This window comes from Vulpes vulpes, chromosome 13 (genome assembly GCF_048418805.1).
Source record: "Vulpes vulpes isolate BD-2025 chromosome 13, VulVul3, whole genome shotgun sequence".
Taxonomy (NCBI): Eukaryota; Metazoa; Chordata; class Mammalia; order Carnivora; family Canidae; genus Vulpes; species Vulpes vulpes.
In genome coordinates, this window is record NC_132792.1 from 127,644,487 (window position 1) to 127,659,599 (window position 15,113).

General features: G+C 38.3%; 1 protein-coding gene and 1 pseudogene across 8 annotated transcripts in view; one reads left to right on the plus strand and one right to left on the minus strand.

Annotated features, from left to right (window-relative positions):
- The window catches only part of RGS7 (regulator of G protein signaling 7), a 501,308-nt gene that overhangs the window by 7,842 nt on the left and 478,353 nt on the right, over nt 1-15,113 (plus strand). The window lies entirely within an intron of this gene.
- On the minus strand, nt 885-1,916 carry LOC112923406 (ribosome biogenesis protein NSA2 homolog pseudogene; annotated as a pseudogene).

The window sequence follows — 15,113 nt, forward strand, 5'->3', positions numbered from 1 at the left end:
CTGTTAAATGGTAAAATGAATTATCTCAGGAACTGTCTTGTAGATACCCTAACATATATTAGATTCTCAATAAATACTAGAACAACAGTAATAGTAATTATGATTCCTGTTTATTTAGTTAAAATTATTAAACATCTTATGTGTGACGTGAACCACTAGGTTGTTAAGTTTTTTGAAGGGAAAAAGGTGAACATTTTCATAATATTTCATGTTATTTCCTTGATAGTTAGAGAGGCAGATTCTGTAGGATGCTTTGGTAGTACCATTTTCATGACACTTATAATGTCCTTTCTAATATTATTTAGTAGCTAGTCTCTCCTTTTTTTTTTTTTTTGCCAGCTTCTACTTTTTAATAAGTTTTTTGATATCTTATGTATCTCTGAAGTCTGTGCAGTTCTTTGGATATTATATAAACTAAATAAAGCCTTTGAATCTAGGAATTTCAGAAGTGAAAAGGAACTTTGAATTTGTCTACTTTTTCATTTTGCAGATGATGAAATTTAGGATTAGATAATTTGTCTGCAGTCATACAGCTTGAACTTGGGACTTTGTCTTTCGATGGCTTTTTCTTTTAACATTATTATTATTATTTGCGAAACTGGGTTATTTTAATGTTTCTTTTAAAATATTTATTTATTTATTTTAGAGAGAGAGAGCATGTGCTGGTGAGTGGAGAAAGGGGCAGAGAGAAAGAATCTCAAGCAGACTGTGTGCTGAGCATAGAGCTGTCTGCGGGCTCCATCCCAGGACCCTGAGATCATGACCTGAGCTGAAACCAACAGGCTGACACTTAACCAACTATGCCACCCAGGCGCCCTTATTTTAATTTTTTTTTTTTTAACAGTAGGATAAATAGTTCTCTTGATGACTGCAGATATGTAAGGCTGTTTGGTGGTATTCAGAACCACCACAGTAATGGTGGCTTTCCTGATTGGTGTGTAGTCTGAGGTAATTATAAGGAGTTCTGTTTTGTAAGCTGCTGTCAAAGCAGCAAAACTACAGTCATGCATCCATCATTTTCAGGATTGTTGGTAACCTGCCATATTTTCCCCCAAATAACCTTGCCTCCTTATGTCACAAGGCCCAACTCACTTATATTCACCTCAAGGACAATACCTTCGGTAATAACACCTAAAGTTGTATATTATGGAGATGAGGGATCCTTTTTTACACCAAACACTGGCAGGCAAATGGTGGATTTCCTTTTTTTTTTTTTTTTTTTAAAGATTTTGTTTATTCATGAGTGATACACAGAGAAAGGGAGAGACATAGGTAGAGGGAGAAGCAGGCTTTCCACAGGGAGCCTGATGTAGAACTTGATCCCAGGACCCCAGATCGTGACTTGGCAGATGCTCAACACTGAGCCACCCAGGCGCCCCAAAAGGTGGCTCTTAGTTCAGGATGTGTTACATGGATCTTTTTGACACATAAGCTCATTGTCCTAATGAATCTTTTATATTTAGGTGGTTTTTGAGTAAAGCCATCTCCAACACAGCAGGCTTTAGTAACAATCCTCTCCATGCTTTCTTCTTTCTCTTTTCTGTTTGAATAAATTTTAATACTTCAGTTTCTTCCTTTGGGCAAAGGAACTTCCCATATTCCCACTTTCTCTTTTTGTTTTTCTTTAATCATATTGGAAAGTATTTAGCTGGGTACTGTCCCTCCCTGTCCAGTAGATATGCAGGTACTGCCCCTTGTGGAGTCTTTCCATCATTCTTTTGTTTGGTGTGTCTCTTTTCATGCATCTTGATAGTCTTTTCGTAGATATATTCTCAGTATGGCACTGTTTATGGTAGAGCTTAGCTTTCTGGCCAATGATCTTTTTTTGCCTTCTTTGAATCCTCATGAGCCTCTTGATGGTCCGTCTTTCTCTTTTTTTCATGATAATCTGAACAATAGCCATAGCATAATGCCATCCATGGAGCCACTGGGTACACCAAGAAGCTTTCAATGTTCAGGTCTCACAGACCCATGAGCTGACTCCACATATCTTGGGATAGGAGAGACAATTCTAAAATGACTGGTGCCAGAGAAAGCACAACACATCGCTTCTGAACCTCTGTTCTTCACGTTTTCTCTCTCTCTCTGTCTCTGGACACCAAGAAGCTCTCAATGTTCAGGTCTTACAGATCCATGAGCAGACTCCACATAACCTGTGACAGGAGAGACAGTTCTAAAATGACTGGCACCAGAGAAAGCACTACGCGTTGTTCTGAACCTTTGTTATTTATTTATTTATTTATTTATTTATTTATTTATTTATTTAATTTATTTATTTATTTATTTATTCATGAGAGACAGAGAGAGAAGCAGAGACACAGGCAGAGGGAGAAGAAGGCTCCATGCAGGGAGCCCGACGTGGGACTCGATCCCGGGTCTCCAGGATCGGGCCCTGGGCTGAAGGCGGCGCTAAACCGCTGAGCCACCCGGGCTGCCCTGAACCTCTGTTCTTCATGTTCTCTCTCTCTCAACAAATACAGTAAGTCCTTGTGTTTGTACTTCAGTGTCAGTAAGGAATCAGCACCCTGGTTACTCTGTGGCATCCTTGGGTTACCTACCACAGGATGCCTGACCACTCACAAGACATAGATTATTAGATTCCTTTTCCCTTCCACTATACTCTAGCTTTTGGAACCCCAGGAATGATAAGGTCAGGAGCTTGGTCTGCCCCACTCTGGGAATAGCTCTGTTATTGGTTTTATTGTAGCTAAAATTCTAGGCAGATGAAGACATAGAACATGATGCTCTGTGGCAGCACTGTCCAATAGAACTTCCTGCCATGATGGAAATGTCTTTACATGGACTGTCTGATATGGTCACCACCAGCCACAGGGGGCAGTCAGACACTTGAAATGTGGCTACCTGGGACCTGCATTTTAAGTTACACTTAGTTTTAATTTAGATTTAAATAACCCCTTGTGGCTAATGATGGTTGTATTTGACAGAGTATAAGAAGTGAAGACTTTCATGGAAATAGCATCAAACCCAAGAGAAGAGATAAAAGAATATGCTATACTGAGTCTGACACTTGGCACACACAGTGCTTGCAAAAAAGTAGGGCTCCCCAAATGCTTTTTTAAGAGGACAAAATAGAAGTGAAGTTTTGAAGGAAGATGATGGCCTCTTAAAGAGATGGTAGATATTATGATAAATGACATCAGCTGCTTATCTAGTTTATTTTCTCATCCTGCAGAAACTTTCGGTGTCTGGAGAGGGTGGCTCTCCTAAGGTGAGATGATGCGGTTGTAGGACTGAAACCTGTGGATACCATCCAGGAAGGGCTCTTGCAGGTGCTTGGTTGATTTGCTGACGTCAGAGACATTTCAGCTGATCTCCATGTTGTTGCACCTTTGAGACGCATCACAGCCATTCTAGTTCCTAACAAGACAGAAAAAAACCAGAAGCTTCCAGATAAAAGAGATTTAAAGTGCTTGGAATCCTTGTTGAGAATTTAAAATGGGGGTATAGGGAATCCTTTTTTAAAGGTCTTTCTTTATTCATGAAAGACACACAGAGAGAAGCAGAGACAGAGGCAGAGGGAGAAGCAGGCTCTCTGAGGGGAGCCCAATGTGGGACTTGATTCCAGGACTCTGGATCAGGCCCCGAGCCAAAGGCAGACAGACGTTCAACTGCTGAGCCATCCAGGTGTCCTCCACCTTTTATTTATTTATTTTATTCCTTTTAAGCTCACATCTCTTTCTTATGTCTCAGAAAGTTCAAAGAGGGTGGATAGCCTGTGGGGAAGTGGCAGTGGTGTGCAGAGTCTTCTAGTCCAAAAGGCTGGATGTGGATTCCTCTACTGTCCCTCACAAGCTGTGCCAGCGTGGGCACATTTCTTACCTTCTCTGAGTTTTATTTCTGTCATAGAATTGACAGAGACTACTTCACAGAATCTTTGAGAAGATGAAATGAAATAAAGTGAAAATGCCTGACTGAGAATAATTGACAATACTTGTGGACTCTTTTTGAGAATTGTGGAAATTACCAAGACTCCTTGAAAGAATGAACTTTGCAGGAGGCTTCCTGATAAGTCCTCCCCAGCTTGCCAAGTGTCTCTATGGCTGTAGGTCATTTAGAAGCTCAATTGACATGTTTTCCCCGGTTTGGTCATTGCTGGAAGATGTCAAAAACAATAAAAATCTACATGACCTTCTTGGCCACACAGAGCTTTGGAATGTCAGGCAAACTAATTCAGTAGATACCTTTCCTCTTGTACATAAATCTAGGGAGATTTTTCACCCCTCTTTAAGATGACATATCCCAAACATTTTGAAGAAAAATAAGTACCACATAGAAATAACACATTATTACCAACATTTCTGTCACTGAACTTTTCTAGGTGCATTTCCTTTGGAATTTAATGCCATAGGTCACCTGCTTTGCCTTATGCTTAGTATTTTGTTTCAGCTTTTGATTTATTGTTAATTAAAATAGTTGCATTTATTGAGTGCTTAGCCTGTATCTACTTCCTTACATATATTATCCATTTTCTTTAAAATGATATTGCATGTTGGTTATTAGTATCCTGTTTTTCTAATAAGACAGCCGAGACTGACTAATGCAGACTGGGTGAGTGCCCAGGATTGCTCAGGGATTAGTGGCAGAGCTGGTGTGCTTCATAGAGACTGAGATGTCTGTCTTTCAGCCCATGTGCCCAGCACCTACAAAAATGGCACATAGTAGATGTCCCAAATACTGATTGCACAAATGCACAAATGAGCGAATGAACAAATGAATGAAAGCTTGGTCCAAAAACCCTACTCTTGCCTCTTCACCATGTTGCTTCCAACTTTATTAGTGAAAAGTCATGGCACTCAGATTTTACTTCCTCTCACTACACGTGCACTGAGCCTTGGCTATGTCTCAGCACCGTGATAAGCACTGCAGACAGAGCTATCTATAGACAAGGCAGACTGTGTCTGATCCCTCACTGAGCTTATATCACTGTGGCAAAGACAGATGTCAAGCAGCTCATCATAGGGTGATTAATGACATAAAAGGGGAAGAAGTGGGTGATATGGAAATTTATTTATTTTCAGGTCATCTGGTTTCTAAAATAACTATTAGGTTGATCTGTATCTTCTTGTTGCAGTTCTGAGTGCCTAGCACAGTGCCCAAGGTCATATAGACTGACACTTAGTGAGTACTCAGTAAATGAACTGAATAGAGCTAAGCTAGTGTTGAAAATCCTTAGGGCTTTACTGAGACAACTGAGACAAAGGTGTCGATCTTATTCCTTAGAAAACTAAGGAATCAGATCCTTCCGTAGTTTCTTAATCAGGCATCTCCGGTTCTGGCAACTCAGGATTGATGAGGCCATCCTTAGCCAACAAGAAAGGGGAAAGAGAGTCTTGTAAATAGAGAAAGGTGCTTGTTAAGCTTAAGGCTTTGCAGTTAGATTCCTGGGTTAAAACTGACATAATACTTGGAAGATTGAATCAGATTATTTTGCTTTTTTGAGTCTCAGCTTCCTCGTCTGTAAAATGGGGATAATAATAGGTTATTATGGGGATTATTTAAATAGCACATATAAAGCCTGGATGAGTAGGAAAAAATTCAAAATATTTTAACTATTACTTGTAAAAGCCTAAAGAAAATGAACTGGGTTTCCCTATGAATGGATGTAGTAATATCTAGGGAGCACGTCCCTTTGAAAATTGTCTTTCTTACATATATTTTAGAATTTGCCGTTCTTCAGTGACTCTTAATAATTTTGTTAAAAATCATTTCATATGGTAAATGTACAGTAAAAATTACCTAAAATGTTCAGTTATGGTACAATTGAAACAGATATAGCAGTAGAAAAAATAATAGAAAGGATCTTCATGTGCCCATGACATAGTGTAGCAGACATTAACCGTGGGTAAATCTTGTTTCATTTATACTTCCCCACGTATGCTATCCCTCAGGTGATTATTTGGAGGCAAATTTCAGAAAATGTATCTTTTAAGATCTAAATACCTTCATATATGTATAGCATACTTTTAAGGAAGATAAAGGTAAATGAAATGATGATTATTCTTTTATTCATCTTGAGTCCTTTGTATGATGACACATCCTATTCCATGAGGTTTTTAAAATTTTTAAGATATTTGCTCAAATGAATCTATCACTTTTTTCTTTTTATTGGAATAAAATATACATAACATAATTTACCATTTAAACCATTTTAAGTGTACAATTCAGAGACATTATGTTTACCTTATTGTGTAACATTGTCATCCTCCATCTCTAGAACTCTTCTCATCTTGCAGAAATGAAACCTATACCTATTAAACACCAATTTCCTCTTCTTCTCTCTCAGCCCTGGCAACCACTATGCTGCTTTATGGATGTGACTGTCCTTGAGACCTCACATCTATGGAATCACAGCATATTTGTCCTTTTATGTCTGGCTTATTTCACTGGTATAGTATCATTAGTGTTCATCCATGCTATGGTAGGTGTCAGAATTTTCTTTCTTTTTGAGCCTGAAAAATATTTTTTTTTATATGGATATGTATCACATTTTGTTTATCCATCATCTGTCAGTGGGCACTTGGGTTACTTCTACCTCTGGCTATTGTGAATAATGCTGCAATGAACGTTGGTGTACAAATGTCTACCTGAGTCCCAGCTTTGAAGTTCAGAATTAGAATTTCTGGATCATATGGTAATTGTATTTTTAATTTTTTTGAGGGACCACTGTACCGTTTTCTATAGTGGCTGCAAAATTTTACATTTTGCAGTACATAAAGGTTATAAGTTCTCCATATCCTCATCAACACTTGTTATTTTTTTTTTAGCACTTGTTATTTTTGATAATAGTGATCCTAATAGGTACGAAGTAGTATCTCATTGTGGTTTTGATTTACATTTCCATGATAACTGGGCATTGTTTTATGTACTTATTGGACATATTCATATCTTCTTTGGAGAATCTGTGAGCTTTCAAATTCAAATTAGATTGTTCTCAGGAGTAGTTTTGACCTATGAATTATGTGACCATTTAGATTTCTGTCTAACCAAAATTCTGTTTGTTTGTTTGTTCATTTGTTTTTTGAGTTCTGAACTAGCTTTTTTTTTTTTTAAAGATTGTATTTATTTGACAGAGAACACAAGCAGTGGGAGCATCAGGCAGAGGGAAAGGGAGAAGCAGGCTCCCTGCTAAGGGATGCAGGACTCAAACCCACGACCACTACCTGAGCCAAAGGCAGACACACTTAACCGACTGAGCCACCCAGGTGCCCCTGAGCTAACTTTTTAATAATGGGGAGATCTTTAAAGTCCTTCTATTCTTAGTTTCCAGGTTTTTAGTTAAGAGTGAAACCTCTATAACTGACTCTTTTGGGTGATGGTAGTGATGTTAACTAATTAAGAAAATAATAGCACATTTAAAAATAAATTCAGTTTTATTTGTTTTGAGTCTGAAATAACTGCATTTGGGGGTGTTGCGATGGGACGGGAAGTCTTACATCTCTTAGAGAATTTTGTAACTGCTTTAAAAAAATATCCCAGACCCTCTCAAAATTACGATAATTCATTGTTTTTCTTTGGCTTTTATATAGTCTCTCCATACTTTTATTCCCAGTGCATTAAGTTTGAATAATGTTAGTGAGACAGATGTTTTCATGGTTATAACTAGAAAAGATAATTCCAAATGAATCTCTCTTTCCATCTTAAATCTTGGCCCTATGTAGTTATTTATTTATTTTCAGAATATTTCTTTTAGTTTTAATGAAGTCTCAGCACAGGTCATTAGGGCTGGGAGTTTTAATGGCTTGAAAACAAAGCAGTTTTTCTGTAAGAGGTGGGTTCTGACTCTCCTCACTAACTAGCATTGTATTACATAAAGCCTTAAAACTCCAGTGATATTCTTACTCTGAAAACTTATTAGAAGTGAAGTAATTTATCTGTACCATATTTGTTGACTCAAAGCTTATTGTCACTTTATAAAACTGTGGTAAACCTCTCTGTCCTTGACATTTCTGTAGTAATAGCACTAATAGCACTCTGCATTTACATGTAGGCACATGTAGAGTAGGAGTAATGATTGCATTCTAGCCTTCCAAGGCCTGCTAGGCATGGCCATGTGATGCCTTATGGCCAATGAAAGGTAAATGGAAGAGGTATGCATAGTATCTGAGAAGTGCCCTTTAAAAAGAAGGATATATGTTTCTTTTTCCCTTTTCTCATTTTCACTGTTTGGCATCTAGTCATCCTGGCCATGAAATAGAAGGTGACAGATATGAACAGTAGAACAACAAAAGGGAGTGAATCTGGGTCCCTGATCACTGTAGATTCAGCATACTGATCTGACTTGCCTATGTGCATTTTTCTGTTGGAGAAAAATTAACTTATATCTTCTGTTGTTTTTAAGATTTTATTTTCTAAAAAGATTTTACTTATTTATTCATGAGAGACACACAGAGAGAGCAGAAACATAGGCAGAGGGAGAAGCTGGCTCCCTGTGGGGAACCCAGTGCGGGACTTGATCCCAAGACCCTGGGGATCATGACCTGAGCCGAAGACAGACGCTCAACTACTGAGCCACCCAGGTGCTCCAAGATTTTTTTTTTTTTTAAGTCACTGTTTGGTTTACAACAAAAGGGAGAGCAAAGTATAGAGATTTCCCAGTTACTCTCGTCCCTATGTAGAGTCCCCCATTATCAACATTATTCACCAGAGTGGTACATTGGTTTTTTTTTTTTTTTCTTTTTTTTTAACAAGGATGAGCCTGCACTGACACATTGTAGTCATCCAGAGTCCAAAATTTACTGTAGTATTCTCTCTTGGTGTTGCACATTCTGTAAGTTTGTACAAATACGTCATGACATGTGTCTATCATTATAATACTGTACAGAATTTTTTCATTACTGCTCTTAGCTTCAAGATATTATAGTTTTCTGTCACTTGCAACAAACCCAAATTCTAACTAATTCAACAACTAAATCCAGTGCCTTTTATTTTGCACCTGTAAGATGGTAATAGGGCTCAAGTTTTATTTGAAATATAAGTTTCATGTTTTTATTTTAAAAACAATCTATTTGCTGTCTAGGAATAAATCTAGTTTCTTTTAAACAACTTAATTGAGAAATTTGGACTTTGGATTAATTATGCATGTGGTTCATTTTAATTTAGCAAATGCTTATTGAGCAACTATTATGTGCAGAGCAATTTACTAGAAGTGTCAGGGGATAAAGAATCAGTGATGACGGTAATATGTTCTTTATCAGAGCCCTTTACAGTGTCAAGATTGGAGGATCAACCGATTCACAAGTAATTTCATACACACACACACACACCCCCTTCATAAAATTGACAGTGGAGTTATTCAGTTTTTATTTATTTATTTATTTTTTAAATTTATTTATTTATGATAGTCACAGAGAGAGAGAGAGAGAGAGAGAGAGGGAGAGAGGCAGAGACACAGGCAGAGGGAGAAGCAGGCTCCATGCACCGGGAGCCCGACGTGGGATTCGATCCCGGGTCTCCAGGATCGCGCCCTGGGCCAAAGGCAGGCGCCAAACTGCTGTGCCACCCAGGGATCCCGAGTTATTCAGTTTTTAAAAATTTCTGTTTTCCTTTAAGGAAACTGAGCCCTGGGAAGTTTATTTGCCCATGTCAAAAAACAAATGCAAATGAAAACCATATTATTTATTTCACTGCAAATTAAATATGGTAAGGGTAAGAGGAAAATGTTTAAAAATATTTAAACTAATTTCTTTTTTTTTAATATTTTATTTATTTGAGAGAGCGAGTGAGGGAGAGAGAACATGAGAGGAAGGGCAGGAGCGAGGGGCAAAGGGAGAGGGAGAAACAAGACTCCCCTGCTGAGCAGAGAGCCAGATGCTCCCAGGACCCCAGGATCATGACTTGAGCCCAAGGCAGACACTCCACCGACTGAGCCACCCGGATGCCCTGGAACTTATTTCTTTACCCTAGAACATGGTTATTCATACAGCATATCCTATAGCTGAAGGTGCTTTTCTTGGAGTATCTTTGCTTACTTGGAAATTTGGCTAATTAGAAATGGAATAATTAAAGCTACTTAAAGTTGCAGAGATAGGCCAGTACTGTATAGATTTATTTGAACACTCCATTTTAACCTTGTTTTATACTTAGAAGCATTTTGTTGAGCATTTTTATGAAAACCAGTATGCCTACTTTGGTAGCAGCTTGATAGAAATTGCTCATTCTTAACCATAGGAATGAGGTGCTGAGTTAGATTTTAGCAAAGAGTTAGGTAAGTGCAATGAGAACACTTTATTTGTACCATTTAGTCCATCAATTCATGGTACTTGAGTACATAAAGAATAACCACTCAATGAAGCAAAATATGGGCATTTCTGCTGTAGGACAATACATTCTTTAAAAAGAAAAATCCACATTCTGCAAAGTCACACACTATAAATAACTGCCATTTTAAGGAAAATAGAATTGGAATAGATCACTCTAAACATTTTAACCGTTCAAAACATTTACTGTTATAATTAAACATTAGCCAGAACAGTAGTGATCTTATTAAAAATAACAGCACAACTGTAATAGCATACTTACTTCCCTTTAAATAAAGGAATCACACATTGATTCAAGACTTTACCTTTAAAGGAGGAGGTAGCTTGGTGGAGGAGTGTATAAAGAAGTATTGGGTCTGCCAAATTCTAAAAACAAGGACGGAGTGACATTAGCATCAGAATTTGCAAGTAGAGGAGCAGTGAAAGGCTTTGCACAAAATGGTCTGGCTCCTTCTCTAGTCTTTGCTTTGAACAAATATCTGAGAGAGATGTGCAGTAAACCCTTTTGAAAGCTAGTGTGTAGCTGGGTTGAGCCAAGAGGCAGGGCAGGCCACATGGGCAATGCCGCACTCTCTCACGGCCTGCTGCACCCACCCGTGTGTGTGAGCTTCAGGTTCGGCTGCTGTGTCGTGAGAGCACAGAATATAATGTGCTGAGAAAAATTGCGCATGAGCCAGTGGGACTTCTATATAGACTGACACATTTCCCTGATTTACCAATTGTGTGTGGACTAATTTTTGTTACAGAAATACACTGTGTGTAAAGCACACCATACGTCAAAGGACTAGTGAACTGGGGAGGCCTTCCCAGTCAGGGCGAGAAGCAAAATGCATGTGTTTGAAATAGGGTGGTACAAGGGAAGGAGGCAGAGGAAATGAACAGCGGGCCAGGGCAAGTTTGAAAAGGGAAGGTGAATGTCTTAAGAACCCACCATAAGCTGAGTTTGGTTTTGTTGATTTTCATAACAGCTCCATGAAATGGGTATTGTTCTCCCATTCTCCAATTATGTTTTTTTTTTCTCCAATTATGTTAATGAGGCCCAGAGAAGGTGAGGACTCTGCCTAAGGCCACAGGGATGGAAAATGATGATGTCAGGATTTGAAATCAAATCTATATGGGACGATTCCCTATTGGATTGGAATATGGAACCTGAAGCCCATGTGTTGAAGGCAGTGGACTGGCCTCCTGTGGCTGTGGGCACTTGAAGGAATCTTGTAAACTCCCTGAGCTTCTTTCCCATCATACAGAGGTGCGATGAACAGCCACTTCAGAGGGTTATTGTGACAATGATATATGATAAGACACGTGGAAGTACTTTGCAAACGCTCAAACATTATGCAGTAATAAGGCATTTTTTGTTTCTAAGGTTTTGTTTTACTCCACAAAACTTTCAGCTCTTTATATTAAAAATAGTAATAAATATCAATGGTTTTTAAGATTGTAGGCTTAATGGTTTATATACTCACAAGTGAAAAAGGAAAAAGAGAAGGGTTTTTGGGATAAGGCAAAGTTGTTTGGTTCCAAAGCAAAATCCATCTGTATATTAAGAAAGCTGAAGGAGGAGCCATGGATTGCAGCTGCAGACACTGTTGCGAATTCACCATAAAACTAAACAGGTGGCTTATCATTGAAGGCTGTCTAGGGGGTTGGCAGAAGCAATCAGGTTCTTGCCGGGATCCCTGCACTTTATTTAGAGATCCTTCTCCTCCTCGTGTACCCACTTCCCTCTCCTTCTTCCATATGTATACATTGATGACTGAATGCTTAAAATCACTGAGAATGCTCTGTGGAAGTATTTTATAGGGTGAGGATCAGGAGAGCTCAGGGCGGAGGGAAGTCTTTCAAGGCTCTAAGTTAGACACTCTGTAAAGTACCTTTGTTAGTTTTGCCAAGACACGTTGCTCTAAATCTAATCTGATGTGCCTTTGAGATGTTTTGGTATTTCTGCTCCTTGGATAATTTTAGCAATGCCAGGACTACTGCCTAGAAAAAATGGTCTGGAATGAGGAGATTGGTGCTAATACTGATCTAAAAAATATTCTTTTTCCTTTATTTTTTGTGTCTATGTGAGATGATGGATGTTAACTAAAGTAATTGTGGTCATCAATTATGTAAGTAACATCGTTATACTGAATACCTAAAACATACACAGTGGCACATGTCAATTATTGCTCAATTAAAATGGGCCAAAAAGTTAAAAGTTAAAAAAAATACTCTATAAAAAATATTGGATGTTAAAAAAACATGTAAAGAAGAAATAAGATCAACCATAATCCCATTGCTTTAAGATAACAGTTGTAAGATATTTGGTTAGTTCTTTTATATATATGCATGTGTGTATAAATTTACACAAATATAAATATAAATCTATAGTAGTGGTGCACTGGAGTCAGCTTCAAGCTTGCATGTCCATCTCTCCCCAAGGCTGCATTCAGTGATGGCATGTTGGCAGATTGAAATTAACCATGGTAGGAGTATTTATAGCATGGGAAATGCTATAAATCAGAGTAAATGCTATAAATCAGAGCTCCTTCAACCTCTTTTTTCCCTTCTTAATTATTGGTAAACATTTACCAGCGCATCATTGTGTGTGTGTGTGTGTGTTTAATCTTTTGAGCTCCTTAAGACCAGGATCTGGGTCTGGTTTCACTTTGTGTCCCTACAGAAACTAACACATCACTTTACATATTTAGTGGATATTTAATAAGTGTTTGACAGATTAAGGATGGTATGAAGGAAGGAAGGGTTAGAATTGTGGTTAAAATTTTTATAACAGAATCAATACGTTTGCTTACTAACATTTTGTTAGTAAGTAGATCTGTAAACCAAGACAAAAGTGACAGTTTTGCAGTTTGCTATGTAACTTGTTGAATTAATAGCAATGACATTTGCTCCAATTACAGGAGCATTAAGCAGCCGACTAAGCCCCTGCAGAGTAGAAAGTACATTGGACTAATCCGGTCCCTGGTCTCTTCTTGTCGTCAGTGGCTGGTTGGCTTAGACAGTAATTCCCCGGTTTGTGCAACATGCATGTATTCTGTGCATGTAGGAGGGGATAGTTGATGTAAAGATGATTTCCAAGCAGTGCTGAGTTTTTTTTTTTAAAGATTTTATTTATTCATGAGAGACAGAGAGAGAGAGAGAGGCAGAGACATAGGCAGAGGCAGGCTCCATGCAGGGAGCCCAACGTGGGACTCCATCCCAGGTCTCCAGGATCATGCCCTGGGCTGAAGGTGGCACTAAACTAAACTGCTGAGCTCGCCCCCTCCCCCCACCCCGGGCTGCCCAGTGCTGAGTTTTGAAGATCTGGGTCAGGGTGCCAGAATAACTTCTCACTCTCTCCCAGTAACTTGAGAGACATAGTTCATCTCCCAAGGTTATAACCCCCAACCCCTGCCCCCTGCCCCTTACGAGTGGGCTCAGTCTTTAGTTTCTCAATGCACTGTTTAATTTTATTTCATTTAGCCCTGCTTATTAGTTTGGAGATTGGAATAATCAATGTGAAGGAAATTAATTGCCCCATGGATATCATTTTTGATTGTTTGGAGCATTAGACTGGCAGAACAAAATGCCCCTGCCTGCTGATTGTTAATGACTCCTAATATGCCATAATTTAATAATGCTTGTGGAAATGTTTGCTTTCTTTTGTATCTGCCTATGTTAAAGAGTCTTTGTGTAACTCAGCTGATGATTCTTGAAGTGATTTTATAACTGGAACTACTGGTAGGGCCTTTTGACAAGATATGTCCCTTTTTATTGCAATTTCCTGTTTTGTAAAAGTACAGAATGGTCATAGTGTTCAAAGGAAACAGAAATCCGTGGACTTTCTTATGTTACTTTAAAAAATCTACATCATGGAAGGAAAGTTGTGTCAGTTGAATGAGTTCTGCTGTTTGGGGGGAATGCTCAGTTTGCTCCTCCCTACCAACTGCCCTATTATATACAAAAGAGCTTTTGACTCTAATGCCAGAGGTTTCCTCTCCTGAGAGGGACACCAGTTCAGTGGCCATAAGCATGTGCATGGTACGAGTGTCATGGATATTTTTAAAGCCTTACAGGCATGGTCTAGAATGATCTTTGTGACCCAGCCAAGCTCATGACTGAGGATGAATCCTGTTGTCTCAACCACTGCCCTTGCAATTAATGGAAACTTTAATTACTTACATTTATTTATTTATTTATTTATTTATTTATTTATTTATTTATTTTCAATTCAATTTGCCAACATATAGTATAACACCCAGTGCTCATCCCATCAAGTGTCCTTCTTAGGGCCAATTGCCCAGTTACCCCATCCCTGAGAAAGCAAAGGAAAGGGGAAGAATTTTTAACTCTTCAGTTCACTGCTGTCTTCATAAAGTCAGTCTAGAAGCTGAGAATTCAGAAGAACTTTTATTTTTCTCATCTGTCATCTAATTACTCAAGATAAACATTTCATCTCTGGTTTACCATTTTTTTTGAAGGGATTAAAAAACTTTCCAAAATATATGAATTATATATATGATGTACGTCACTGACTTACTCCACCAATAGATTTCTGAGCAAGTTCCTTTGTGGTTTTGGCTTTTGTTTTGCTTAAACATTGCAGAGCCAAACAGTGTTCATGAGAACATAGTATTATAATTGCCATTTATGTCAAACTTTCACAGAAACTTATCAAAGCAGAGAAATATCAAGGACTACTTTTTGTAAACATAAGAAAGCTAAGATACAAAATAAAAAGAACAGTTTTGCACTAATAAGGAAATCCAAAACCCCAAGTGGCCTTTTAATACTCTTGTTAATATATCCTACCACCTGTGCAGCTAGTTTTAATATTCTTACACAAAATTAAGA